This window comes from Dermacentor variabilis, chromosome 6 (genome assembly GCF_050947875.1).
Source record: "Dermacentor variabilis isolate Ectoservices chromosome 6, ASM5094787v1, whole genome shotgun sequence".
In the NCBI taxonomy this organism is placed as follows: Eukaryota; Metazoa; Arthropoda; class Arachnida; order Ixodida; family Ixodidae; genus Dermacentor; species Dermacentor variabilis.
Genome location: NC_134573.1, coordinates 74,394,357 through 74,421,940, shown reverse-complemented (window position 1 = coordinate 74,421,940; position 27,584 = coordinate 74,394,357). Strand labels below are relative to the sequence as shown.

Below are 27,584 nucleotides of genomic sequence, written 5' to 3'. Positions count from 1 at the left end.
GGCGGAATGCAAATTTAAAAAAAAAATGCTCAAGTGCGTACCAAGCTTTCTGGGTACACGTTCAGTGTGGTTGTTCTTATAAAAAAAAATATACGTCTCATTTAAAGATACTCCGGAGTTACCCACTAAGGTGTCCTGCCATAGGAAGAAAATGAAAGAGGAAGATATGGAGGTTAGCCAGTGTAAATACCGCCTGGCTACCTTGTGCTGAGGGAAGGGGTAAATGGCACACAATGCGATAGAATAGCTCCTGTAGACGCGCGGCACCTAGTTTAGTGCGTGTGAATGAGCTAGACTCACGTGTGTTCTCTCTCTCTCTCCGTCGTCATCCCTCTCCACGTGCAGGGTAGCAAACCAGACAAAGCCTCTCCCTTCCTTTCCTTCCCTCTCATTCACTCTCGGAGGAATCAAGCCCTCGCGTCGATGGTTCAGATTGCTTTCTGTGTTACATAACGTTCACCGAATCCCACTGAGCGCCGATGCTCTCTCTCTCTCTCTCTCTCTCTACATTCCAGCCCACTCGGAATGCGGTCGTGTTCGACCTCGTGACCTTGTGCCGCGCAGACCAATCGTACCGCCGTGCTGGCAGCGCCAAGCAAGTTATGCTGCCCGACAGCCCGTTCCGAAAACGCTGCAGCTAAAAACCGAGCCGGCGAGCTTCTCCGCAGCGGTCGCTCGTCAATCGAGGGTCGCTTGGGCCGTGTTTGTTTAGACGTGCTCGGCTCGTTGGAACACTGCCACCGCGCACTGCACGCATTGCTTTCACTCTCTCTCTCTCTCTCTCTCTCTCTCTCTCTCTCTTTTATTTGCTTTTTTAATCTACTTGGCTACCTGCGAAGTTCTAAGTTGTATTATGGCAAGGCAACCTTCTGCTCAGAGGAAAAAAGAACAGGAAAAGAAAAGAAAGAGTTCGTTCTGGTGCAGTTAGCGAAGTTGAAGGTTTCATCATTCTTCGATTTTTTTTTTATTTTGCCTTGACATTTTGTGTCCATCTCGAACCTGGTTTTCATTGGCACGAATAAAGATAATGCGTGGCGCTTAGGAGCGTAATTTCTTTCGGAAAAGAGGGAGAAGGGGAGAAGTTTCGAAGTAAGCAAAAGTCAACGCCCAATTTTTTTCTCCTTTCGTTAAGAGAGTCAATACGGGCCAATCACTGCATCTGTAAGTTTTATTGTGTTAGACGCTGGGAAGCTTCTTTGGGCCGTTGTGCGCTCACTTCAGGACAGTCTTGTACTACGTAAAGCGACTACAATACTGAAGTTGCTCTACCGTGGTCACTTCCGCGGACGTAACTCGGTTTGCAGGTCGCTTGTGCTCGTTACTGTGAAGTTACTTGCGGGATCAGAGAATCACTTCGCCGGTGGCCTGTTAGCGTTTCATCTCCTAATTAGTTTTCTTTATTTACATTTCTCAGTGAGTAGTACTGTACTTCGATACTTCCTGAAATAGAAGAATCAGTATTCAATAAAATTGTCTGCGACTCAGTGACATAGTTATTGCTGTCTGGGTTGTTGGTTTGACTTTATTTATTTATTTATTTATTGTTACTACTCCCGTTTGTGTATCAGGATTATACAGTTATTCAGGAGTTGAGTGCAGTACGGTAACTACGTAGAACGGTTTCCCGAACGAAGTGGACACCCGCCCCCGCCGTTAATCGCGTGGTGGATTTGCTCGTCGCGGCTTGCTCGTATGAGCGAAGCAATGGTTCTCGACTCGTTTGCGGCTTTCCGTTGCCGGCGAGTTCCTTGTCGGACGCTTGCGGATCGGGTGCCTCGCGGGACGAAGCTACACCTTGTCGCGCTCCCAGCGTGCTTCGACGAGCCACCACGGCCCGAACAGCGCGCCACTGCTACGCGCTGCGGGCCCTATCGCCCGCGGCGCACGCAACAACCTGCATTGCTGGCCGCGATGAACGAGGAATTCGCCGTCGCTCACGGGACGACCGCGTGTGTGTGACGCACACGCCGCGGAGCGTCGGGAACAGTTCGGCGCAGTTAAAAAAGAAGGAGAGAACTGCAAATCCAAAAAAGAGCGACCAACGCGTTGCTTGCGCAGTTTCTTTTCTCTTCGAGCGGTGTAGGTATAGAGCGACAGCACAAGCGCCGTCAGCTGCTGCTGCTGTGGCTGTTGGCACGGTGCAGTGGGTGCTTTCCCGCGTGGCCGATGAGTAAGCGTCACGCGCCCGCGCCGAGTTTGTCGGTCTCGTTCGGGTCGCGCGGGCTGACTGCTGCTGCTGCTGCTGCGGCAACCGCCTCCTCGCATCCCGCTCTCTCGCGCGCCTGCGTGTGCTCCTGCTTTTCTTTTTTTTTTCTCTTTTGTTTCGTTTGCGCGATCGCGTCGTCTCTGCTTTGTGCTTTTATTCGTTCGCTTCTTTCGTCAAAGACGGGCGGGATGGCACCGCGGCTCCGTTCTGCCGTGCCTCGTTTGCGAGAGGTGTGCGCTCGCGCGGCGAGTGTGCGTCAGCGACGTAACGGTGTGCGCGACTTGGAACGCGCGCAATTCTTTCGCTCGCAGCGTCGCGAGGATGAACCGAAGACGCGTCGCGTACTCGGGACTTCGCAGCTGCGCTGCCAAGATGCGCGTCGCGTCGTTGGCGGCGACGGAGAGCCCCCCTATCTCGTCGCATCGTGTGTTTGCACTTTTGCCAACTTCTGGATCCGGAGTGGATCCCTGGAATGGCATATGCCGTGGACATCCGGAGTCAGTTAGGAGGACAACGGAAAACTGGCTTTTGTCACCTGTGACATCAGTTCCCTGTGATCGACGTGTTCGAACGAGGGGCGAGTGTGTGGGGCGGGGGGGGGGGTAGGGGAGGGGGGTCTCAGGGAGCAGCCAGCGGTTCGACGAGCGCACCTCGCCAGGGTAACAACCTGGTCGAATCGGTACCCCTGGTCCCCAGGTTCGCCTGTCGAAACCTTGGCTTCTGGAATGAAACGTCGCTTGCTCGACCACTGTATGGATCACTTCAAATCTGTGTTTCCGTGTACCTCTGGACTGTTTGTATCCGCTATAGAGATGTCGCGTCCATCTAGGTTTAAGTGACCCTTGGAGACGGTGAACATTTGAGCGTCTAATATAGCCCTTGAAGGGACAGACACTAAAGCGAAACGATAAATCAGTTTAGGCTGACAACGTACTGTTTGAAAAACTCTGTTGTCGGGAGTTTCGCGATGATACGTTCGTTATTGAAAGAGAAAATTAAGGTCAAAGTTTCGTTTTTTGAATTTCGCGCGGGAACCGCACGCCCATACGTCAGTGTGACGTCACGAATTCCAAAGTAACTTTTCGCATTTTTGCGGCGTTTTCTCAACAATCCTTCCCGAAAGTTGCCACATGGAGTTCTTGGCTCTTGTGGAACACAATACAGTTTACCGCGAAATAATGACACAGACCCTAGCAGACGCCGTCGAACTCCATCACGTGACACGGCGGACCGGCGCGGGCACTGCGTTACGGCGTCGCCACCCGTATTTAGTTTTTATCCCTTTGCTGGCCTGGCAGGCGTTTTCTCACGGTAAGAGAGCTGTTTCTGCCATTGTGGAAAGGTGATTTACTGAGGTTTACTGATTTACTGATACAGAAGAAATCCTTTTTCTCTTTAGTGTCCCTTTAACATGCACACCGAACATCTGCTGAGTTCGTACGCAGCCACAGGTCGTTGTATAGCGCACCGGTTTCCTTGCGCAAGTTCCATTACTTTGTATTCTTTACAGCAGTCCCAAGCAGCGCTAGAGGGGAGGGGGGGGGCGCTATTGGTGCTACAATTTCGGACTGTGACGGCTAATTTTGGGCTCACAGAGAAGGGTGAGAGAATCCGAGAAGGATCACGAGCCGAAAGTTATATTAAATTGTCGAGTTTAACGTCCCGAATAAAGTTTAACAGAACTGTCATTTGGACGAGCTTTGATGTATAGCTTCATCTTGAGTAGCACAACGGCAAAATTGACTCGTCCAAGAAGGAAATAACCAACGTGATAGGCGCTGGATCTGTTGCTCCTTTCGTTCTTGTGCAGCTTTCTTTGGCATTTTCGGCCGTTTTCGTGCTAAATCGGATGAACTACGGTTGCCGGCCGGACTTGGGCGAAGGGAAACGCGCCGTCGAAGTGCCGCGCTCTCGGGCGCCGCGTCGAGTTTGGGTCGCCGCGGTGTTTCGGCGAAATGTGTGGACGCGAACGCAAAATCCTCTCTGCACGTGCGCAGTGGAACTGACATGTCTTCTTTATGCGAAGCATATTACTAGAGCTCAACCCAGCTCCTCAGGCGCGGCGGTGTCGCCTTCAAGGCTGACCACGTGACACCGTGACGTCACGACAGAGGAGAAACGGGGCTCCAACTCGCGCCGTCGCTCGCGGCGTCGCGGCGGTATATAAGCAGCTGCGCTTGTTTCTAGGTGGCTTTGGCTCAACTCTTGCAAGATGGGCTGGGTGGGAATCGAACCAGGGTCTCCGGAGTGTGAGACGGAGACGCTACCACTGAGCCACGAGTACGATGCTTCAAAGCGGTACAAAAGCGTGAATGCGGTGTTGCCTTAGAAACGAGCTGTTTCTAAGGCTCAGGCGTGCGTCGCTTGCTCAGGCGCACATTTCGTTGCCGCGCCGAACGCTGCGTTGCTCGACGCTCACCGCGTCCAATGCGGGGCGCGTAGTCCCTGCGCCGTAGCCCATTGTCTTACACCCCTTGGCGGGTCGACGGGAACGCTGTCGCGTTCCGCTCTTGAAGGCGAAGCAGAGTTGTTTCTTCGTCTAGCCGAACCAAATATAGCCAAGCAACAGCAGTTCACCAGGCTAAACAGTGGTTCAACAACTAAAATAAAGGCTAGTATGCTTCGCATCCTGGGCTTAACCTTAGCTAAGCCACAGCCATTTTTTTTTCTTGCGGCCGCAATGCCTTCGCGGCCCCTATTCGAAAACTCCCCAGTGTGCACGGCATGACATGAGTAATATTATGCGGCACGATGTCATGTTCAGTGCAGGCGCGCGAACTGGATCGGTCTTGAGGTGGGCCCTTGGCCACAAGCCGTCATACGCAGTGTGTCGCACTGTGTCGCATCCGGGGCTGGTAAACAAGCGTTTGTTGACGACGTGTCTGTGGTGCCTCTCCTGCGCCGTATCGACGAACCCGGTCGTATAGAGATGTATGTGCGTCGCGGTGTGAAGGAACGTCGCGTCCTTTCCTGACCGCGCTTGGAGGCTAAGCCTCGCGGTAAGCCCGTCTCCACAACACATCGACTGTAGCGTTTAAAGTTTGCGTGGTGTGCGGTAGGCACACGTGCATTGGACGCCTGCGCCAAAAGTGCTTGGTGCTGCGCCACGTCGGCTTTCTTGCCTGCGCCAGGACCTGCGCCGGAAGGTGACATGTCTGTACCACCGCTGGTAGTCAGTCACTCCGCATAAAAAAAAAAGAAAAAAAAGGCTCGGTATAATTTGCGTCTAGCCGCGCTTGCGAGCGTGCACTCGTGTTCCGACTATTTGTGCACTCACACAAAGCGTCGCTGTGTATGGATTCCAGCTCGTTGGATGTGCCGCATTTTCCCCCCTATATACTGCCTCCCAGAAAGTGCAATAGTCGGGCCTGAGGCTCACCGTATCTCAGCGCCATGTGCGTTAGCTGTGATCATATTGCTGACAACGTTGAATGCAAGGGCAGTGTTTTCAAGTTCAGGAATGAGCGCATGACCTCGAAGCCGCCAGCTGATTCGTGATGTCGCCTCAGGTTTCTGGCTGTGTTTTCGTGTTGCGTGGCCTCGATTTGTGTGTGTTTTTTTTTTCACTAAGTGAAATGAGACATTTACGTCCTTGTGAGCACATGCTGACAACGTTCGGTTGTAGCGTTTTAAAGTGCGGCGTAGCCATGGCAACAGCAGCCACTGTTCGAGCGACGGCGCCCGTGCTAGTCGCGCATGTGTGAATATCATATCCAGGCTTGGTTGCGGTGCTGTGCTGCCATTGAGAAAAAACCGGAGTGCAAGGAACTGTTTTTATTTATCTATATGTGGCCGCTGTTATCCTCGCGCAAGAAGCAACAACTAGGACGTAAATACGTATTGTAAATATATCTCTTACTGAGTGATGTGAATCGGATCGGCGAGTACATTCATTAAACTCCCATCTGACAGTTGTTTCCGGGTCTCCATAACGGGGCACCTAAATCTAAGTACTCGATCGAGCGTTTTTTGCATTTCGCCCACATCGAAATGCGGCCGCCATCGAAGCCTCGACTTCGTGCTAAGCAGCGCAACGTCATACCGATCGAGCTACCGCGGCGGGTTAATGCTCTTCGCTATCCACCGCTGTACACTGTAATATTAGGCAGTTGCTTGTGTTTCGACAACCTCGTGGAGTACCCGGCTTCCGGCACGGTGAATGCGGGGTGTCCGACATAAATTGAGCGAAGAATTTAAAAATGAAAGGCGCATCGGAATCGAATTGAACCGAACGCATACTATTCGCAATCCTATAGTAACTCAGACAATTTTTTTTTTGTTTTCCCCATACCTCACTAATTTAAGGTTAATTACCGAACTCGTTAATTATTGACTAAGGACCCCAAGTATGATAGGGAGATTTGTGGAGTACCTTCAGAAACCACCGTTCGAGTTGTTTCCTTTACGATACTTCTCATGCGGTCCTTTTTTCCGGGTTGCAAAGAAAGCCCGCGAGATATGAAAGAAGCCACGTGACGGAGCGTTTGCACAGTGGTATTGTGCTGCTCTCAAGCGTGCGTTCGGTGAACAAGGCCGGCTGCATGGTGACTGGCGACGCGGAAGCGGCAGCGTGTTCTTTATCTCATCGGCAGCGCTCGACCAGCCGCATGCATTTTCGCCGTAATCCGACGGGAGCTGACCTTGTTCACCGAACGCACGCTGGAGCACGATACCACTGCGCAAGTACTCCGTCACGTGGCTTTTTTCATATTTCGCGGGCTTTCATTGCAACACGGAAAAATGGACTATGCGAGACGTATCGTAATGGAAACAACTCGGTGGGTGGTTTCTGACGGTGCACTACAAATCTGCATATCATATTTGGGGTCGTCAGCCAATAATTAAAGAGTTGGGTATATATATATATATATTTGTGAGCGGTGACTCTGGCTAACACTCCCAGGGTACTACTAGGAAACATAAATACCCACGAAAGTGGATTGGGAAGCGGCGCCGCGTTAGCTCAATTGGTAGAGCATCGCACGCGTAATGCGAAGATTGTGGAATCGTTCCGCAGCTGCGGCAACTTGTTTTTTTCATCCACTTTCATTTCCATTACTTTATCCTTTCTTTATTTCGTTGATTAAGCACAAGTAATTTCCCTTGTGTTGTCCTTGGTGTCAGTGTTTGTTGGCTTCTTATGATATGAGTAATAAAAATCGGGCCCCTCGGTTAACCCCCCTTTCTTCTCGTTTACGCACGCACACGCACACACACACCGTACCGGAAGCTGGGCACTCATGCTGCGGCTGCCGTGCACATAGAGCGAATCACGAATAGGAAACTGCGCATCTGCGGGGTGTTGTAAATACAGGATTTAAAAAAGGCTCGTTGGAGGCCGTCCACGGAGGAGCAGGGAACGGAGGAGAGTACGTATCCGCAAGCGCCCTTGTGGCGCGGTTTTGCCGAACTGTGTGTGTCTATGCTGTCACCAGTCGTACGTGGTCGGCATGCGCTGTGTTGTGCGTCCGTATCACGCGCCCGCGACGCCGTCGGGCGCCATTTAATAAGAGGCCGATATGACGCGACCTTGCGTTGTCCCTTATGCGCGTGTACCTTTCGTCGAAGTGCGTATACATGCACGGGCTGCCGTAATTGCTCGAATGACGTTCAAGTGCCGCAGTATGTATAATGCTGCCTCTGCGAGTCGGTGCGCTCGAATTAATAAAACTAGCTGTGAAAAAAAAAAAACCAAAGAAAAGAAAAATATAAAGAAAGGAGGTGCCTGAGAAATAAATATTTTTTCGCGGTTCTTCCCAGTGCGCAACGCTTTTTTTTTTTTTTCGATCGAAGTGACTCTAATTCATGTGTTTCGGTTGTGATGCGTATGGTTGGGAACGGTGTGCTGCGAAGTTGCGCAAGAATTTAGTTGCACTGGACCTTATCATCGAGGCTGTCAGAGGAAGACCATGTCACCTCGCTAAAACGGTTTCTCGTCGCCGTGCAAGGTGAACACGGTATCCTTAATTACTTGCAAACACTGACACGTTCATTACTTTGTTCTTTTTGGGGCTCACTGACGACTGACATATACTTCACGTTACTGTCGGTGCGTACTATGCGATAAAGTTTTACGCATTGCCCAAAGAATCTAATTTACCAAAGCTGCAGTGCGCGCGGCCGCGCCTGTACGATCGAGCGAGCGAATGCCGGCGCATTCGTCAGCGAGACCGTAATCGTCGATGCAAGCTTGATCCCGGCTCGCACGGAAATCCCCCGAACCTCGACGATGGCGATGCCCGCGCCTTTCCCGAGGAGGGCAGTTAGGCTTGTACCTCATTTCTGCGTAAACCTTAGCCGTCATCGCTTCCCTCCATGCTATGCGTTTTTTTTTTCTTTTGTGGTCTTATATACTTGCAAAACCGGCCCCTGTGGGACAACCAGCAGCTTTACGCAAACGCGCGCCGGATTTAAGATATCATCATCATCATCATCAGCCTAGTTACGCCCACTGCAGGGCAAAGGCCTCTCCCATACTTCTCCAACTACCCCGGTCATGTACTAATTGTGGCCATGTTGTCCCTGCAAACGTCTTAATGTCATCCGCCCACCTAACTTTCTGCCGCCCCCTGCTACGCATCCCTTCCCTTGGAATCCAGTCCGTAACCCTTAGTGACCATCGGTTATCTTCCCTCCTCATCACATGTCCGGCCCATGCCCATTTCTTTTTCTTGATTTCAACTAAGATGTCGTTTACCCGCGTTTGTTGCCTCACCCAATCTGCTCTCTTCTTATCCCTTAACGTCACACCCATCATTCTTCTTTCCATAGCTCGTTGCGTCGTCCTCAATTTCAGCAGAACCCTTTTCGTAAGCCTCCAGGTTTCTGCCCCATATGTGAGTACTGGTAACACACAGCTGTTATACACTTTCCTTTTGAGGGATAGTGGCAACCTGCTGTTCATGATTTGAGAATGCCTGCCAAACGCACCCCAGCCCATTCTTATTCTTTTGGTTATTTCAGTCTCATGATCCGGATCCGTGGTCACTACCTGCCCTAAGTAGATGTATTCCCTTACCCCTTCCAGTGCTTCGCTACCTATCGTAAACTGCTGTTCTCTTCCGAGCCTGTTAAACAATACTTTAGTTTTCTGCAGATTAATTTTCAGACCCACCCTTCTGCTTTGCCTCTCCAGGTCAGTGAGCATGCATTGCAATTGGTCTCCTGAGTTACTAAGCAAGGCAATATCATCAGCGAATCGCAAGTTGCTAAGGTATTCTCCATCAACTTTTATCCCTAATTCTTCCCACTCCAGGCCTCTGAATACCTCCTGTAAACATGCTGTGAATAGCATTGGAGATATCGTATCTCCCTGTCTGACGCCTTTCTTTATAGGGATTTTGTTGCTTTCTTTGTGGAGGACTACGGTGGCTGTGGAGCCGCTATAGATGTCTTCCAGTATCTTTACATATGGCTCATCTACACCCTGATTCCGTAATGCCTCCATGACTGCTGAGGTTTCGACTGAATCAAACGCTTTCTCGTAATCAATGAAAGCTATATATAAGGGTTGGTTATATTCTGCACATTTCTCTATCACTTGATTGATAGTGTGAATATGGTCTATTGTTGAGTAGCCTTTACGGAATCCTGCCTGGTCCTTTGGTTGACAGAAGTCTAAGGTGTTCCTGATTCTATTTGCGATTACCTTAGTAAATACTTTGTAGGCAACGGACAGTAAGCTGATCGGTCTATAATTTTTCAAGTCTTTGGCGTCCCCTTTCTTATGAATTAGGATTATGTTAGCGTTCTTCCAAGATTCCGGTACGCTCGAGGTTATAAGGCATTGCGTATACAGGGTGGCCAGTTTCTCTAGAACAATCTGACCACCATCCTTCAACAAATCTGCTGTTACCTGATCCTCCCCAGCTGCCTTCCCCCTTTGCATAGCTTCTAAGGCTTTCTTTACTTCTTCTGGCGTTACCTGTGGGATTTCGAATTCCTCTAGGCTATTCTCTCTTCCACTATCGTCGTGGGTGCCACTGGTACTGTATAAATCTCTATAGAACTCCTCAGCCACTTGAACTATCTCATCCATATTAGTAACGATATTGCCGGCTTTGTCTCTTAACGCACACATCTGATTCTTGCCTATTCCTAGTTTCTTCTTCACTGTTTTTAGGCTTCCTCCGTTCCTGAGAGCCTGTTCAATTCTATCCATATTATAGTTCCTGATGTCCGCTGTCTTACGCTTGTTGATTAACTTAGAAAGTTCTGCCAGTTCTATTCTAGCTGTAGGGTTAGAGGCTTTCATACATTGGCGTTTCTTGATCAGATCTTTCGTCTCCTGCGATAGCTTACTGGTTTCCTGTCTAACGGAGTTACCACCGACTTCTATTGCGCACTCGTTAATGGTGCCCATGAGATAGTCGTTCATTGCTTCAACACTAAGGTCCTCTTCCTGAGTTAAAGCCGAATACCTGTTCTGTAGCTTGATCCGGAATTCCTCTAGTTTCCCTCTTACCGCTAACTCATTGATTGGCTTCTTGTGTACCAGTTTCTTCCGTTCCCTCCTCAAGTCTAGGCTAATTCGAGTTCTTACCATCCTATGGTCACTGCAGCGTACCTTGCCGAGCACGTCTACATCTTGTATGATGCCAGGGTTCGCGCAGAGTATGAAGTCGATTTCATTTCTAGTCTCACCATTCGGGCTCCTCCACGTCCACTTTCGACGAACCCGCTTGCGGAAAAAGGTGTTCATTATCCGCATATTATTCTGTTCTGCAAACTCTACTAATAATTCTCCTCTGCTATTCCTAGAGCCTATGCCATATTCCCCCACTGACTTGTCTCCAGCCTGCTTCTTGCCTACCCTGGCATTGAAGTCGCCCATCAGTATAGTGTATTTTGTTTTGACTTTACCCATCGCCGATTCCACGTCTTCATAAAAGCTTTCGACTTCCTGGTCATCATGACTGCATGTAGGGGCATAGACTTGTACCACCTTCAATTTGTACCTCTTATTTGTACTTCAATTTGTACCTGCCACCCTCTCGTTAATGCTATAGAATTCCTGTATGTTACCAGCTATTTCCTTATTAATCAGGAATCCGACTCCTAGTTCTCGTCTCTCCGCTAAGCCCCGGTAGCACAGTACATGCCCGCTTTTTAGCACTGTATATGCTTCTTTTGTCCTCCTAACCTCACTGAGCCCTATTATATACCATTTACTACCCTCTAATTCCTCCAATAACACTGCTAGACTCGCCTCACTAGATAGCGTTCTAACGTTAAACGTTGCCAGGTTCAGATTCCAATGGCGGCCTGTGTGGATTTAAGATATATATATATATATATATATATATATATATATATATATATATATATATATATATATTCACACGCGTATGCACTCCTCCTTCCAAATACACGTGCTCACCGTCCTCGTGGCTGTATCACGTACCTTTCGCGTTTGTTTAAGCATGGCGCAACTGAATCCGACTGGCCGGATTCATTCCATTTTCGTTACACTTCCGCTGTCGCCGCCACCACAGGGAGACCGGGGGCCACTGTGTATATCCGAAGGTGTGTGTGTGTATATATATATATATATATATATATATATATATATATATATATATATATATATATATATATATATATATATATATATATATATATATATATATATATATATATATATATATATAGAGAGAGAGAGAGAGAGATGTATATATATAATATGCGCGTGGCTGCGTCCTACGATACGCACGGCCTCATACGCATAATGCTATAGACGATGGCCGAATTGCAGGAGCGTGCCTTGAACGTCCTTGCCCGCCGCTCAGTGCCTCGTATTTCATAGAAGAGCACACTTTACGTATGAAATCCAGCAATCCTGGGTGCCGGCGAATTGCGGGGCTCACTATAATCTGTATGCGATAAGTACCGGAAACAATATTCGCGACGTGGCGATGATCTAACAGTCACGTGCGCTTAGGTCACCCCGTACACGGGTTGAGGGCACTGTGGTCGAGTATGTTTTTCTTTCTTTTTTTGTAAGTCTATACCTCGACCCGCGCTCGGGTACCTTATCAGACAAAGTTAATCACATACCGCGTTTAAACCGAATGCGACGCGCTACGTCGTGTTTCCTATGGTACGCGCGGCGTTTATCTGCGTATTACGCAACCAGCCCTCGTGCGACGGCGTCCCAAACGTGCTGGCGACCGGTTTCTCTCGCGCATGCCTCGACGCGGTATAGTGCAGGAGAGCAAGCGGCAGGCGTACCGCTTTCGCTGTCCCTTTGATGCGATACGCTTGTAGCCATGTACATGAAGCCGCTCGTGTCAACTTGACCCACGCAAGGTAGCTCCGACTGGAGCGTTAAGGCATTGACTTGATCTCTCAATCAATATATATATATATATATATATATATATATATATATATATATATATATATATATATATATATATATATATATATATATATATATATAGCGCCATATTGCGTGAGTGCTATGCATTTCGATGCGCCAGAAAGATGATACGACGCTCTACCATCGCATTAATAAAAGTTGATATAACCGCGTATAGCGCAAATTGAAACTCTCTAGCTAGAGTCTGCCAGAACGTATATTCTTCGCGCATCGTGATTCACGCCAGAGAATGTACGCACAGTCTGCGCAGCACGCCTGGCACCTGGATAGGCAGCGCGTATCGGTGCACCGGATGCAGCGGCAGCGACGGGGGAAAAAAGAAATAACTGTACAGAGAACTGGTTTCTGCACGGCGTCAAACCGACTAGCACCCACTGTACAGAGCCATGGGTGGTCTCTGCAGTGTCGAATTGATCTCTAAATAAGTTGGTCTCTCTCTCTCTCTCGCTGTAGTTCACTACAGATGAAGTGTGCAGCCAAATCGAGTAGACGCCGCGTCCTGCGTGAAACAACGTCACTTGCAAAGAAACTTATGCGCGTGTATAGCGCGCCCTCCCGCAACACTGCTGCTCCTGCCATGTACAAATGCACACATGGCCGCGGGTTTGTCACCGGCCTGAAAGACTTAATAGTGGGCACTGTGTGCGATGTCTGCATGCACGGTGCGATCTCTGGCACGCTGCTTTATAAGGATCGTCGAGAGTGGTCCTGCAGGACATGCGCGTCACGTCGCTCATCCTCTTTCCTAAGCGCGCATGCAAGCCGGACTAGGGAATTAACGGCGCAAGGGAGGGCGTCGTTCTGGTGCAGCCTTTTTTTTTTTTTTTTCTTTCTTTTTTTTTTTTTTTACGGCAGCGAGTTTGCGAGAGCTGCTTGTGTGACGGCCGCCCGCGCTGCATCTGATTCGGCGTTCACTGTGCGCCATGCGACTCGGTCTCTTAATTAATACAGCAGCTTGCGTTTGGGTGTAGTTACATGTATCGACGACGGTGGCAACCGCAGTGACGTTCCAGGCAAGTGGTCTATGGTTTTCAAAATAGCGTTTTGGCTTGTCCGTATGCACGTGTTAGTCTTTGCCGAAATACAGAGTTACGCTGTACCAGCGGACAACTTTCTGCGGCTACGGAACGAAAGCTACGGGGGCGGAGCTTCTGCTCGTGTGTTACCGCGCCAAGTAGTCCGCCAGCGCTTGACGGTGCTTTCGGTTGCTCACAACAGACGCCGAATGCACGCAACTTCCACGTGCAGCGCATTCGCGTTTGCCCAGACGCGGAAGGAAAAAACCGTAAAATAAGTCAACTGTTACGTTCAGTGGTGTGTTCTGCCTTACTTAACTATTGCTAACGGGGTGTTTATGTTTTGTCTTTCCCTGAACGCGGAACTCTTTTTCAGAAGCGCTCTCGCTTGTGGGCGCTTTGCTTCCGTAGCTTTTCCTTCATAGCCGCAGAAAGTTGTCCACAAGTTTAATCAACTTCGGGGTGGCAGTAACAAACGCTGGTGGCGACATATCTTGGGACGCTTTGTGCAACAACAACAACAACGCGTGGACGACTTTGCGTCGCATTTGCGATGTGTTGCATTGCGATTTTGTGTTGTCAACTGTGTCGCTGCTGACGCTTTGCACCAGCAGGCAAGTGGAACATGTTTGATTACTACAACAATGACCGAGTCAATTCTGGTTAAACTGTCTGCCACAAGATGGCGCCACTAACCCGGCTGCTCTCACGTTTGTACCCCCGTTAGCACAGCATTCCGCGAACTGCACTTAGCTGCAACTATCTGATGATGCGCTCGTGACCCTGTCGTCTGCGTCGGTCCCGAAGTACCGCCTCTCCAGGGGCGGGTAAGCTTTTCCGTTGACAATTCATTCTGTGTGAGGTTTCGCTCATTGTAGATTCACTGTATGCGTACGTGGCGCGACTGTCTGTCTTTTTCCTCGTGCGCGAACGGCTGTGATGTCTCCCTGTCTGTGTCCTCGCCTTCTGCTTTCCTCACACCACAGAGCGCTCGTCAGCATGAGAGTTCACACTCATTATTTTATTTATTTTAACGCGACAGCGTTAAGGAGACCCTGTCGCAGAAAATCCGGCATCCGGCATCAGACGTCGCCTCGGCAAAAAGAATTTCGAACCACGCATACCCAACCACCTCTCTACCACCATAGTTGCTCATACTTTGTCTTTCATTTTATACAAAATTATTCCTCGGAATTTTGAGAACGGCAGCCCTCAGACGAATCCAATGAAAAAAGAAACACCCACAGCGCATGTCCTTTATGTTAGTTCTTCTCAGACTGAAATATTAAAAGTGCGAAACAATAACGGGAGCTCGACCCACACAAGAGGCCGCGTTTCTACCAGAAAGCCTCGCTTTCGTGCATAGCGTTCGCAGCCAGCGCTTCCCGGTAAACGTTACGGTTACATATGCTGCAGTTACCGGGAAGCATAAAAATCAGTAAGGAGTCTTTCAACGCTATCGCGTTTCACTCTTAAAGGCGAAGCTTAAGCGTCCTCCAAATTTTTTTCTTTGGGACGGCCGACTTGCATGTGACACCTTTGAACCAGTGCCTACTAGCGCCGACAGAATGATCAGCTTGTAATCGTCAATTAGGTTTGTCGAAGTATAACGGCGAGGCGGTCGACGTCGGTTGATGCCGTGGGGCACATTGGTTACGGCGTCGTGCGTGTGCCGTGATCGTAATCCTCTACTCACCGGTTCCGCAGTCCTTGCGGAGACGAACACGAACGTGTTGAGAGGATGGCTGAACCAGAACCTCCTCTGAGGCGTGTTCCATTACAGCCGCATGTGGCTCCTGGACGCGAAAGTTAAGGGTCAAAGAACTCTGTATACTCTCTTATGCCCCAAAAATTCAGTGCAAGCTTCGCCTACGTAACCCCGCTGTATCGACTTCTGTGCACCCCCACTCCAAAACGTATAGTTCCCTAGAAACGCCGGTATCGAAAGTTCGCCTCCGCCATGACGTCGCGGAAATGAGTGAGCGTTATATCGGCTGGCGCAGAGAGAGAGAGAGAGAGAGAGAGAAAAAATCATTTACAGAAAGGCAGAGAGGTCGGCCTGAGCTATAACTTTGGGTTGGACACTGGCGCACTTGCAATTGCATTCTCAGGTCGTCACCAAATGCGGTCGTCTGACGACACGTTCAAGCCGACGCTTTGAAGTTCGAGGAGCTATTTCTGGAGGTGCTACTGGTTCGGCGCTCTGCTGCCGCCGTATCGAGCAACTGCACGACCACGCATGCCTGCTAGCTGTGCAAGACGACCAGCGCGGAACTCTGCACTTGTTCGAAAAAGGTCTTGCGGCGGTAAGGTCGCGCCCTGAAGTGCATCCGCCATTGTTGCGTTTCGCCTGCGACACGTGGTTTTGCCGGCGCGACTGCGGCGGGGCGGCGGACATTTTGGCCCGATCGTCGTCGCCGCAACACTCATCGCCAGGTGTTTCCAGGCGCGACTGCGGCGATGCGACCGCCTGGGGATCATCCTCGCATTCCAGTCATTGTGCCCGAAACAGGCGATGCCAAAGCAGGGATCTCATTCCAGTCATTGTGCCCGAAACAGGCGATGCCAAAGCAGGGATCTCGTTCCAGTCATTATGCCCGAAACAGGCGATGCCAAAGCGGGGACCATCCTCTCATTGCAGTCATTGTGTCCGACCGGCAGCGCCACGACAGGGTGCTACGAGATCGTGCTCGACATGGTGCTACGGCATCGCTGCGACAGTGTGCGTCACCATTGGCCCATTGTACATTCACGTGCTCGTCTTTTGAGGGGTTCCTTCTTGCCCTCAGCTGCGAGAGTATAAAAACAGCTGCCCCCGGACGCCAAAAGGAGGGCTCCGATTTCTTCTGTTGAGTGAAGTGCTCTCCCGTCTCTCTACTTCGGTCAAACCTGACCACCAACTCTTTGCGATGTTAAAATAAACAAGTTGTTTTGTTGTTACCAGTCGACTCTTGCTTTGCCGGGACCTTCGGATGCTTCCAGTTGTACCCCAGGCCGCCAGGCCAACGCTACCCTTGGGGCTTGCGACCCAGGTACAACCACGGGCGTCAGCGCCGAGTTCCCAACAGATCGTACCAGCGGTCCGATCCAAACACCATTCATATGACAGCCGGCTGCGTCATATTATTTTTGTTTGTTCGTTTGTTTATTTATTTTAATACATACTGCGGGCACGAGGTCCATGTGAAATAAGCAAAAGAACGTAATGAACAATACCTGGGAGCACACAAGTACAAATTGGTGAATGCAGTTGTCTCGAGGCCAAGCGATTCCAGTCATATCAGTGGCGCGCGAAGAACGAGTACCTATTTGAATACGTTACTTCGGGCAAAACATGGGGGTTAATCATTCTGATGGTTGCGGTGGGTTGGTCGCGTCATTAGTGGACTTGTATACACTGTGAGGGGTCGAGTGCCAGTTTGTTATTGAGTTCATTCATTCAAATAGCTTTATTCAGTGCCCTGCGATTTGGTGGGGTGGGCCTGGACCCCGCCTAGGTTTCGGCCAAGGATTGTTGGCCCTTGGCGGCTTGCTCGTCTCGCTGGACGGCCCAGAGTTGGCGCTGCAGGTCCGAGCTGAGCAACGCAGACTCCCAGCGCTCGCGGAGGCTGTCGCTGTTTGAGGCTGCATGCATCACCGTTATCCTGTATTACAGCCGTACATTCCCATAGGATATATGCTCCAGGGTGGCTCTAGAGTCGCAATGACTGCACTTGCCAGTCGTGTATAAATCTGGGTGTATTAAGTACATATGAGGCGGCGCACCGCATGGCTCGAGAGCTTGTTATTGAGTCGTTGGGAATTAAATTCCGACTCTAATATCGTCCCGTGAAATTGAGTTAATGGAACGTCATTAGATCGTATTATTTCCGTGGGAGAGTATATAAAAAGGTCGAAAAATTTGTCGCGCAGAAGGCGGACAACATGCGTTTGGATTCTTTCGAGGCCGTTCATGTTGCACCGAATATGGGAGGACCCAGGCAGTATAGGCGTACTCGAGCTTTGTGCGAATTCAGCAGTAGTAAGCTATAGGAACTTGACAGATGGTGGAGCTCTTTTAAGTTTGCATTTTTGGAAAACACAGTTTGCTAAATGTATGTGCCGAGTACGGCTCTTCCCCTTTCCCCCCTCGCACTAGGTGTCGAAAGCCTTGACGGACGGACACTGGTCGTGTGTCGGCAGGTAGAGCGCATGGCGAGAGAGAGAGACGCGTTAATCTTATCGTCCGCGGTCGGGACGCCATCGTGCTTCTTTTTTGGCTGCAACAAAGCTGCGTATAGCAGTAGCGGCGGCACCAGATTCGTGCCGTGTGCCTCGAGATGTTGCGACGTCTGTTCCCGAGAACCCGTGGTCAGTGCACTCTCATCTGCCGTCTCTCCCCCTCCCCTCCTCGCCACGATGCACCGGTTTATCGGCGCGTCGTTTATCGGAGTGTTCGCGCCACTAAATAGGGGCGCGCGTTATCGCCCAAGCTAGGCAAACAGCGGGGAAGCAGCGCGTGCTTCGGACAGCGTTTTGGGTGCATTCGAGGCCGTGAAGGTTGCACTTGTCCTGAAAGTGCGACGAAGCCACCGTTCAGGACGTATTGAGGTTTGTTCCTACCACGTTCGGCGGGTCGGACCGCCAAGATGTCAGATGGTAGCAGGCAACGCTACGAATATATATATATATATATATATATATATATATATATATATATATATATATAGTTACAACTTCTAGCATTCGCGACCGAGTAGAAAGGCTGGAAAAGGGGTTTGAGTTTTCGCGTAGAAGAATTCTGTTTTCTGGTATATTCAAATTACAATCCGAGAGCTATCATGTCTGTCGATTGTGTGTAGGTCGTACTTTACGATTATTCTACGTATTTTAGCTTGAGAAATACAATTAGTTCAGTAAGTTTCTTGCGCCACATGGAGCACCTGGGTATATGGAAGGTTCGAGCATCTTTTTGCCGAAACGACGTCCGACGCCGACACCAGATTTTCTGCGACTCGAGCTCCTTAACGCTATCGCGTAAAAATAGTGCGTTCATGTTTAACAAAAAAACTTGGGTATGCGTCCAATCTCACTCAACGTAGCGCTATATACGTTTCGTGCTTTTAAGTCGCAAAGTAGAGATACGCATGGAATGCGTCGGAGATCTGAAGCTACCTCACCACCGCGTATACGAGCGGAGTGACACGTTTCTCCGACCGGCGGCCGCAGCACACTGCTCGGGCTCGCTACCGAAATACAGTGCGTCGCAAACCGGAAGCACCGTAAAGGTGCACAGTTAATACGGGATTCGACGTAGCCTTACGTGCGCAAGTTTAGTTGTAGTATGTGAACTATAAGTTCCGTAGAAAGCGTCGCTGATCAGAGACAAGTGCAAGTGCGCGGACTCAGGCTCATACGAGCGAACTACTTTTGTAGATTTCGAAGCAATCGCCTGATAAGTGTGCAGCTGAGTGCGTGGATCAGAGCCTATAGGCTCCCGATACACGCGGCCAAAGCTTTCCTATAGGAAAGCTTGGCCGAGCCGAAAGCACGTTCGAAAGGCGTTCCGAACGAAAGACCCAGGTGCATGCGTTACTGCCATCAAAAACTGCTGGGCAAAATGGTTGTTTAGTTTTAATTTACCGCTTTGTTAACTCCTTTCCTCCCTCCCATCTCTCTCTATGCAGCAGCCAGTCTGCTCTGACGTCACGGCAGTCGTTCACGCAAGCTGGCAGGCGGGGAAAACACAATTCTCGTTTATATAGAAACAGCTGGAAGGCAGTGCGATGAGAGAATCGGAGACGAATTACCTCTCCGACGCGCGCTGATGTTTACGCGAAGAACTGCGCTCGATCGCGTGCCGCAGCCACGCGTATGTTTTTTTCTAGTCAGGCCCTCGCGCGCGTACCGCGCTGACGTGCAACGCGTGACGGTGGCGACGCCGACGTGTCACCGTCGTCGTTGCGCGGATTGAGACTGCCTTCTGTACGAAGAGTCGCCGTCCAGACGGTGCTGCTTGCTATACTGGCTTATTCTTGCCATCGACGCAGACGATCCTCGAGTGTGCGTCACGAGCGACGTCACGCCCTGCCGTCACAATTGTTGCCCATTGTGGCGTTAATTGATTGTTCGGCCAGTGTACTGTTTTGACGATCGAGAGGGAGGAAACCACGTTTTCTCTCTCTCTCCGCTGATTTCGGAGCGTTTTCTCCAGACGAAAACTTCGCAATCGCATACTTGCCGTCTCATTTGTTATGGAATTCCACGAAAAATAACCGATATATATTATATATATATATATATATATATATATATATATATATATATATATATATATATATATATATATATATTGTTTTATTCCCTGGTGTGATCTCTTCGTTGCGGTATTCATATATGATTATGAAACTTGTGATATGAATACGAATAAAATAGGAAATTTTTCATATTTCAATACTTGTGGCGTCTCAAAGAATCCTCTGACCAGGAGATTCTGCGGCCTTGTAACGGAACACTCGGACGAAATTGATATATCTTTTGCAAACATCTGCCCACATCTGCGCCTTTTATTCTTATTTGCTGCTGATTGCATATCACTCTTGTTCCGACGTGTAACAGTTACCAAGTTTGGTGTCACGACGCATCCGTGTAAAGTGTCTTGTTTGATATATTTATAATGCGTGTCCTTTTCTGGCTCCTAATTAGGCAGTTGTAGTGTCAGACTCGAATTAATTTCTTTATTCGTCCCATTAAGTTAGGGAATAGACTTCAGACAAAATCGATTTGATGTACCAAGCCAAACACATGTGAGCAGGGCGCTTGTCCGGCTGTATATCGGCTGTTTCTACGTAGACGTTACGTAATATTTAAAAATAGCTAATTAACAAAAGAATGAGTTCATTAACTTTTGAACTTGATTTCAGCGGGCTCATCGTAATTTAGAAATTGAAGCGAGCTATGCGTGCAGGCCGTTTCAACTTCAGTATCTGGAAAAGCGCGATTACCCGCGCAATTGTGACACGACCGACCTCGGAGCGCGCGAAGCCGAGACTGGGCAGCTGCAGCGAGCGCAATGTCGCGCGCCCCTCGAGGCGACGTTCCCCTTGCCTCACCCAGCCGCGGGCACCCAGCGCGCTGCGGCTCCGTGATCCTCGCTTTCGCGGCGATGATGATATGATTGTTGCGTCTATGTTTTCGCTGTTGTCATCACACCTACTTTTGCCGCAGTGCCTTTCTTTCAGAGATCATATTGCAGTGCGCGCGATCAGACTTTCACCGTGGAGAAAGAAATTGACCAAGAGCGGACACTCCCACGCAGAGCCCAGCGGCCGAATTGGCTGTAGCGCACCAAGCCGCCGGCATTAGTAACTGAACCAAAGTTTCGGTTTCGGGCGCTCACGTTTTGAACGCCAACTGAAATGCTTTACTCCGGATGCGCAGATCGGCGCGGCATTTCCTTTTTTTTATTTCTACGGCTCAACTCCGCGCCGTCTTCGTGAGCAATTGTTTTTTTTAACTAAAATTAATGACTCCGGCCGATCTTTACGTGTTCCCAACAAATCTGTCCTCTGTGCAACGTGTAATTACATAAATTATACGCACTACGCCTTGTGAGATGAGGAAATGTTTATTTTGCTTTATGTAAATGCTCGATCCGGGCTTTTTGTGCGTTCATCCAGCCTTGTGGCGCCAGGTAAGCGGTGGTATTTGCCGTGCCAAGCTCTACCGGACCGCTTCAGCTGGAAAAAAGTAACCCACAAGCATGTGTCATTGCGGTATTTAGGCTTTATAGGAATACTGCGTGTGTAGAGGCAAAAGGTGCGAAAGTGGCGAATGGTGGCATTATAAGCAAAATCAGTTCGTTTGCATAAAAGGCGCAGAAAATACACGACTCATCCCGGACAATGCCACGAAATATGAAGAAATCTGATTTTCCAGCATATGTTCCCCCAATTTCCGGCCCTTGACTGCTGCACTTGAAGAGTACGAATACACTGCGCATTTCCCAAACTGCTTGGCATCAGCCGACGCCATCGTACGCTGCATACACTGGGGTGCACGGCCACAGCACAGGCTCGCACCCAGACCATGCTAGACGCTCGCAGGATGCATTCTACTCGCGCCCAAGACAGCTGCGTGGATGCAAAGCTTGTTCTCAGTCGTTCAGAGAACAGAATTCTCGAGTTGCGAGTTCGTGGTTTTCGAGCTCCTCGGCGTTATCTATTGCGCGTTCTGCCGGCGCAAGCAACACAATCCCGTGTTATCATACTTGGCAATCACTCGTCGCGTTTTCGACAAGCGCGAGTACCGAAGCAAGCATATGTTGTTGCGTGGCCATAAAATGCGTCACATACTTGTCCCATTATGATTCCAGTACACGCCGAACGAACTTTGTCACCACTGCCGAGCTGCTTTTAGGTAACTGCATCACAACGCCAGGCGCGTCGAGCGTGCCCCAAAAGCGTCCCAAAAAGTAACTAAATTAATTACGATAATGTTGGCGGTCAGAGAAACGCTCACGAATCTGTCGCAGTAAGAGTCAGTATACACAAGCTATGCACAAGGTAAACTGGTAAAGAAGCTTCCATAGAAGCCCAGCATGTCAAGAAAATGGCCGGTCGTTGCAAACATCGCCATTTGCGTATCGAAGGGGGAGGGGGAGGACAAGTAACAGCAAGCAAAAAATTTAAAAAGAAAATGACTTCACAACCGGAAATGGCAGTGACGTCAAGTCCTTATGATGCTGGCGCGAATGTTTGAATTCTTTAGCGTCCGGCATTTCGACCGCTGAGCCAGCAGTTCTTTTCTTCCGAGGCTGAGGCGAGCTTGCGACTCGCCTCAGCTAAAGCGCCGGCGTGTCATTAAACTGTAGGAGTGACGTATGTCCTAATGAGAACATAATTAGGCTGTCATTGACGGCAATTGCTCCGGTAGGTTCCTTAGGAAGGTGAGTGAATAGGACGGAAATAAATGAGTCCCATAGAGGTTTCAAAAGCAACTTCACTTTTATTCGTCTAGAATAATGCAACGAATATGATTGACGAAACAAAACATGTATCAACGGACGAAAAGCACTGCGTCCAAGCGCACAGTCATAACGTATACCCACATATGTGAGACCTTTTCACATAATCGTTCGCAATTCCGTGTGGCACGTGTATTCTTATGCAACGGTTATGAGACAAGACGAAATTATCATCTATAGAACGTTTCCCTTGCCAATTTTGCTGTCCGTCGAACATTCAGAGCCTGTGTTACGGACAGTGAACGAACGTAGCGCGATGCTTCTTCGCCGAGCGTTCCGCATTTATCGCCACTACGAGACACACAGCGCGTCGGACGCTGCAGCGTGAACTTGCCCGAGCACAAAAAGCCTGCACTCCCACCTTTCGTCAGTGAATGCCGTGCGCTAGGCCACGCAAAATTTGAAGTGAAGCGCACGCCACACTTCGAATAAACAGGCAAGGAAATAAAGAAAACTCGCATGAAACCGCCGTGTTCAAGTGAGCAAGGCCATTCCGCACGACATAACAGCTGGGTTGGACAGCCTTGCCAAAAGCGCTGGTTTTATACAGGTCGCCAAGAACGAACTAAAAAATTGTGAAATAGAAAAAAAAATTGTTGTTTTAGTACAGCAAAAATATTTGGAATGGAATATTTACTCGTACGACAGTTTTCTGATTAAAAGTTCTCGAACATTGCTTTTCACGTAGGTTTTGTAGTTTCGCTGTTTGTCTCCCCCTCATCTAGTTGCGCTTCAGTAGGGCGTCACTGATACTTCTGGCAGTAGGTTCTTCCACGGTTTTCGTTCCAAACTTAGCGACATATTATGGGCCTTGCAGTACACGCGAAACTGCGTCCCGAGCGGCTTTTCTCTAACTGCGTCACAAAGCCGGGGCGGCCCGAGTGGGGCCAAGAAAATAACTACCGAAATAAGTTACAATAATCTTGGGCCACACACAAAGCGTTCGAAACATCTCCCAGTACTAGTCATTAATTCAAATTAACTTCGCGAGGACGGCCGAGCTGTTTTTCGCTAACTGCGTCACAAGCCTCGGTAAGTGCCATAAACTTATTAATTGCTCAAAATGCGTCGCGGACTGTCAAACAAAATTTCTCACCTTGAGATAGTCCAGTGGTGCCGTGTCAAAGTGCGCAAGGAACGCAAGAACACGCCGGATGCCAACGAACCAGGCTAAGTTCAAAAAAGAGAAAAAAAAAAATGAAGAAAGAAAAACGGGCAGACGGGTCACCGAACATGTCCAACGCTCACATGCGCAGCCGGCTTCGCTCGCTTAGGCGGCGTGTCTGGCGCATGACGCATGCATCTGGCTGTTGTAGCGTGCCGCTTGCTTGTTGCTAGGTGACGGAAGAAAGATAGGCCGCAAAGTATAAGTTCATTTATACGCAAAACGTTTATTTTTTAGTTTTAGCAAGAAATAATAAAAAAAAGTAATCAGTGTCCGTTAGCTTCATTTCACGTTCTTTTTCTTTCTTCCGATGCTCGCGGCAGCTCACGGATGGCATTCTTAACTCTTACTCTTAAAACTGATTCTTACACTCTTAAAAAATAAAGTCGTCATATTCGCTGACTAAATACTAACACCTTACCTGTCACAAAAATCACTACCTTCTTAGTAAGTAAAATTATGGTGAGTAGTTTTTGCCTGCTGAAGCTGAAAAAAAAAAAAAAAGCGCTTAATACTAAATGCAGCCTCGGCACAGTGCAGTTACCAACGCAACTGAAATGTAATTACCAACAACACAATGGGGGCTGTTCGATTTCTAGGTGCCGCTTGTCATGTGAAGTGTTTATGTTTATTGTAAAAGCATAAGAAAGTGAAAATAATAAATGTGTATGAAAAGCGAGAGCCGCGTCCTTTCGCCATAAAGGCACGAATTATATCAAAATATGTATCAATATATATTCTTAATTGATGCCTTAATATATAGCGACAGGAGGCGGTTCTCGATTTTCATACATATATATATATATATATATATATATATATATATATATATATATATATATATATATATATATATATATATATATATATGTGTGTGTGTGTGTGTGTGTGTGTGTGTGTGTGTGTGTGTGTGTGTGTAATGTATGTTCATCGAGGACAATAAGGCGCACTGCCTCCGGATAACAATGTACTTCATATCTCCAACAAGGAGCGATATAAGCACAAACACACGTACAGCACGACAAAGCGCTACGCGACACTTAAACCTCGGAGAATATGCTTGCACGAAGAGCAACTTGTAGAGCATTGATGACCCTAGTTTGTAAGAGCATATGTTGGATCCGCGAGCACTATAGTCAGAGCTTCGTGCACAAATTTCTTAAAGCCTGCTGTGTGCGTATTTATGTGTGCTACGACGTCGCACGTATAACTGTTAGTCCAACATAATGAGCAACATCAGAGTTCATCTCAATTTTGCATAAGACTGTTCCAATCGCAGCATATAATAGGCCACGACCAGACGAGGTGGTAGCGGCTTAATAATAACTTGGTAAGAACTACTTAGAAGCCTTCCTGGCTATAGTAAAGGCAACAAGCACTTGCTGACTTTACTAGCGCCTGGCTAGTACAGAACTGGTAAGAAGGTAGTAAAACATTTTAGTCTAGTAAAAGCGTGCATTTACTAGCTACGTACTGACTTTATATTTAAGGACGCTGTAGCGTGACGTGTTTCCTGTCGCCAGTTCTCGCCGAGCGTTCCCCTGTTGTTGAATTTCTCGATGCTTTCATACCTGCGTGCGCCGCGTCGTTAACACGACTGTATACGTGTGGCTGACCAATGAACGGCCTGCGAGGCTGTAGTCCGCGAACTGTAGGATGCTTGCATTTGCAGGATGACGGGGACGCCTGGATACTGAAGCGGCGGACGAATAGAGCACTCCAGGCCCGCACAGCGCGATAAAATCTGCTGCAGCTCGATAAGAACGTTGCGTAGATCAGCCTCCGTCCGGGAAAAAAAAAGAAGACTAATGTGGTGTCACGTGACTCTAGTTAAGGAGGACAGTGTCAGTCTATAATTATAGTCCTACGTGCAGAGACATTCTACCTACAGCTCACACACGGGATATATATATATATATATATATATATATATATATATATATATATATATATATATATATATATATATATATAGAGAGAGAGAGAGAGAGAGAGAGAGAGAGAGAGAGAGAGAGAGAACGGGTCACGCGCGCACAGCGCTGAGTCACAACTAAAAAATTTATTTGCACTGTACGCGGGAAATAAATGCCAGTGCAGTGAACTGTTTAAAATGGGGGGGGGGGGGGGACGAGTATAAGAGATCGAATATCACTAACTAGAATTGTTAAAGGAAGAATAATGTACGAGTCATGTCGGTTAACATTACGGTGCTGGACGGTGAAAACAGGTGCAAGGAGGCCGTCCAAAAGACAAATAAGATAAACCGATGCACTGCCAGCACACTGCGACGGCAATCTAAAGAGTCGCAGAATAGACGCAAAAACAAAGTCTACGTGTGTAGAAACATCGTGCGTCGCCAACTCGCCCAAGCCTATAGCGGGCATTGTCTCCCTAGACCATTGTGGCTTGCGCGAAACATACACAGGGTGTCTCATGGAGCTTATGCTTTGAGACAGAGTTTAAAAAAAAATAGGCGAATGCCGCGTAGGTGGACAAAGGTAATGTTGTTTGTCGTCGCTTGGAGATAGATTTTTCCATTCGGCGTAATTGCATAATTAATCCTAATTAATTAATCGACTTCTCAAGTATTATAACTAGATGAAAAAAGCGTCAATGAGAAAATTGTAGGGCGACATGAAAAAACTCCCGATACAGCTTTCTGTTGCTCAATACGTGCCACGTAAAAGTGCTTTTTTGGAGCGTAATGGAAGCCCGCGAATGCACGCAAAGTGCCTCGAGCGGCCAGACGCGCGGCTATTTTGCGTGCATTTTCGGGCTTCTTTCACGCTCGGAAAAACACTTCTAACGGGGCACGCATTGAGCGAGCGAGAGCTGTATCGGGAGTTTTTTCATGTCGCCCTACAGTTTTCTCATTGACGCTTTTTCACCTAATTGTAATACTCACCTAACTGTAATAGTTGAGAAGTCGATCAATTAATCAATATTAGTCGTGCAATTAAACGGAATTGAGAAAATCTATATCCAAGCCGACGACAGACGACATTACCTTTGTTCTGTCCAGCTACGCGGCATTCACATATCTTTTTTTTTTTTTAACTCTGGCTAAAGTTCGCCCGGACACCCTGCAATAGCGCGTTTGCGAATTGCTCGTAACCGCCGTTTGCCGAGACAACCGCAGGAAGCTTCCGCGTAAACCAACACGGCGTTACCTGAGGCACCAGCGTAGCCCCTCTCCGCTCTTCAGTGAGGGATGGAGGCTAGGGGGAAGGAGGAAGGACGCGAAGTCTGTCGTCGCCTTGCTCATCGGCGAAGCCGCGGCCGTGCGTCGTGTACTAGTCGGGTCTGGAAATATTCCCGGCGAGCCAGCGTAAAGCCAGCGCAACCCTCTTCTTTTGATCGGCACGTCTGTTGCGCAACATGCGACGACCTTTCCACGTGCGCGTTCCGGTGGAGGCGGGAAGGGATGAGGAAGGCGCGAGGGCCCCCCAGAGGGGGTAGATATATAAATATAAAAACAAGGGCTCAGGAGGGAGAGAGAGAGAGAGAGAAGGTTGCGACACGGCAAGCGCGGCAACTCCGCAGCTCTCTGACGTGAGCTGTGGATCGGTCGACTAGCGCTCGCTCGCGGAGCACGAGTCGGACGGACGGTATCGCTCCGGCTGTAGCGAGGCAGGCGGAAGAGAGGAGAAAGAGAGAGAGAGAGTGAATGCGTAGAACGCGCGCGAGCGACGTAGGGCTTACGTATACTTCCTTTGCGCGCGCAGTCTGTGGCATCTTCTGCGAGCGAAGCTGCGTGAGATGCTGGTCGCATTTATTCATTTTTATTGCTCTCTCTCTCTCTCTGTCTCTTC

The 27,584-nt window shown here is 48.8% G+C and overlaps 1 protein-coding gene and 1 long non-coding RNA gene across 2 annotated transcripts in view; one reads left to right on the top strand and one right to left on the bottom strand.

Moving 5' to 3' along the window:
• The window catches only part of shn (zinc finger protein schnurri), a 151,330-nt gene that overhangs the window by 65,880 nt on the left and 57,866 nt on the right, over positions 1-27,584 (top strand). The window lies entirely within an intron of this gene.
• On the bottom strand, positions 21,118-27,241 carry LOC142584868 (uncharacterized). The gene is made up of 3 exons (XR_012828951.1): positions 26,943-27,241; positions 23,704-23,941; positions 21,118-21,321 (listed from the first exon to the last, which is right to left on the bottom strand). It is a non-coding gene; the product is annotated as an uncharacterized LOC142584868 (long non-coding RNA).